We start from the raw sequence: 2,541 nt of genomic DNA, 5'->3' as shown, positions 1-2,541 counted from the left end.
CCGCTCTACCAACTGAGCTATCTGGGTGCCCAGTTATAGGATATATAACTATATATAAATCTATATAATAATCTGCTCTATATATAACATTGATATAAGAAAACTGGTCAATTTGACCCGAGGACAACATGAGGGTTAAGGTAGAGGTTCTGACCCAGAACACAGAGAAACATACACGGACACAGAGTAACAATTCAAAAACCTTTTAATGTAACTTCTGTACTTATAGCAGCCAAGGACAGAAAACACAAGGTAGGCTGACTCCGAGCTGGATAGGGGCCGAGGAGGGCAGGCAGTGCTGGATCCAAACTTTCTTTCTGGAATCCCAGCGGGAAGGTAGGAAGGCTTGAGGATGATGAGCCACGGCAACAGGTCTGGAGGAGTAGGTCTGGACAGGGAAAACAGGACGTTAACAAAAGCACCAGGAATATAACACTAAGACTAAAATGGCACAAAGTTCAACTGGAAGCCATGTTACCACACTGGTAGGTGCAACGATCTGGCGCCGGTGGTGAGTTGCTTCCAAACTTGACTTTAGGTTCTCCTGACCGAGGGGGACAAGCCAGTTCCCTCTCCTTAGCGGAAACAAGGGGGGGGGGGGTGTTGGTAATCCCATGGCGAGACCTCAAATGTGAGAATCCGTGGTGAGTGTTCAGAGAGTGTGGGCGTACTCTATCCACGGCAGATGTTGGTCCAGTATGACGGACGCTGGAGGCGACACACACCGAAGGGATGCTCCCTAGGTCCTGGTTGTCTCTCTCATTCCGACCCTGGATTGGGGATGGCACCCCTAATGGATAGATAGATAAAATAGATAGTAGCTAGATAGACCAAACAGAAAGATGATAGTAGATAGATAGATACATAGATAATAGACAATAGATACAATAGATAATAGACACACAAAAGCTAGAGTAAGTATAGATATATGATAGATAGATATAAAAAACAGAAAAGATGTAGATAGATAATAGACAGATAGATAGATATCTACAGATCGATAGGGAAAACAGAAAGATTAGATCGATAGATATATCGATAGATAATATACTTTACTTTAGGTCATCCCAAGGAAATTTTAGGCATACAGTAGCAAACAACCATGACACCATAAACACGTATACACACCTTATAGCACACACACCTAAGAATGAAAATAAAAATGTAAAAATAAAAATTAAAATCCTCACAGAAATGCAATTACTGAGACAGACATACCTCAGCACCAAAGCAGTACAAAAACTTTCCCAGAAACGAGAAGTAACACTGTTGGCCTCTATCAGAACACAATGTCCACAGGTATTCCTGGGGACGGAAAATTTGGGACTTGGTCTGTTAATGTCAAACAATAAATGAACCTGCTGAAGAACATGGCCCACCTGGCTTGACGGATTTGAGTCGTTTGGTGATTGGATGAACGCCAAGTTTTTAATGGTGGGTCCAGACCAGCGGCTCCTCGTTTCCAACGTTGGAGTTTCTTTCTCTTCTGGCGGAGACAATTTGTTGGAAAGAGGGCCAAGGGTGAAGCTTCGGTCTTGGGGGAAGCGTTGGGAAAGGACTGCCTCCCACCCCCCCAGTCAGAAGCATCCACCTCCACATAAAACTGCAGAGCGAGGGTCATATGTATTACTAAAGGGGATTTTAAAAACCGCTCGCTCCTTAACCCTTCATGTTGTCCTAGAGTCACATTTAACACCGTTGTCAAAAAAAATTTTAACATCAGAATATGGAAAAAATGTTGAAAAAGTGACAAAACATCAACAAAATGACTAGACATGGGGGGGACAACAAAAAATAAGAAAAATGAAAAAAGCAAACACGTAAAACTTTTTATTTTGAAAAGCAAACCAAAAAAATGAGATAGGGACAACGAAAGGTTTTTTTTTTTTGTTTTCTTTGATGGAACGACAACACGAGGGTTAAAGCACATACACAACAACTAGCAAGAAGCCCTTTCAGCAGCTTCAGTGGGAACATTGGAAAGGGTTTTGGGGACTGAGCTCGCGTTGGGGGAGCTCCAGCCCCCCCCCCCCCGACTAAAAAGTACTTTACTGAGGGTCGTTCTCATCACAACTAAAAATCACATAATTAACGCCAGTCGTTTGTTGATCATATCATACAGTCCTCATCCCCCCCACCAACGGCTCCCCCTACCAACGCTCTATCTCGCTCCCTCCAGAAGTCAACCCCACTGGGCGTGCTGTACATTAAGAAGCCATCCGTGGGAGGACACAGTGGGTCTCCCTGTTTGAAAATGAGTCCGCGGGCTGTAGACATTATGTTCCGAGTAGACGTTGAGGGACTGGAAGCTAGGATCATTAAAGAGGTGATTAACTGCTCCTGTGCTGAATAGACGACAGACGTAATCAGTAACTTGAGATGTTTTAGCTGTGAGACCTGACTTACAGCAGGTTGGTTGGGGGTGGGGTGAAAACATCACACACAGCATAGGCCTCAATCACGATATGGTTCAGAGTGATCGACTACTCCTGTATGTATTATATATTATTTTATAATTATTAATTGTTGTTAGTTTTGTCC

This window comes from Etheostoma spectabile, chromosome 2 (assembly GCF_008692095.1).
Source record: "Etheostoma spectabile isolate EspeVRDwgs_2016 chromosome 2, UIUC_Espe_1.0, whole genome shotgun sequence".
Lineage (NCBI taxonomy): Eukaryota > Metazoa > Chordata > Actinopteri > Perciformes > Percidae > Etheostoma > Etheostoma spectabile.
This window is presented reverse-complemented; position numbering follows the sequence as displayed.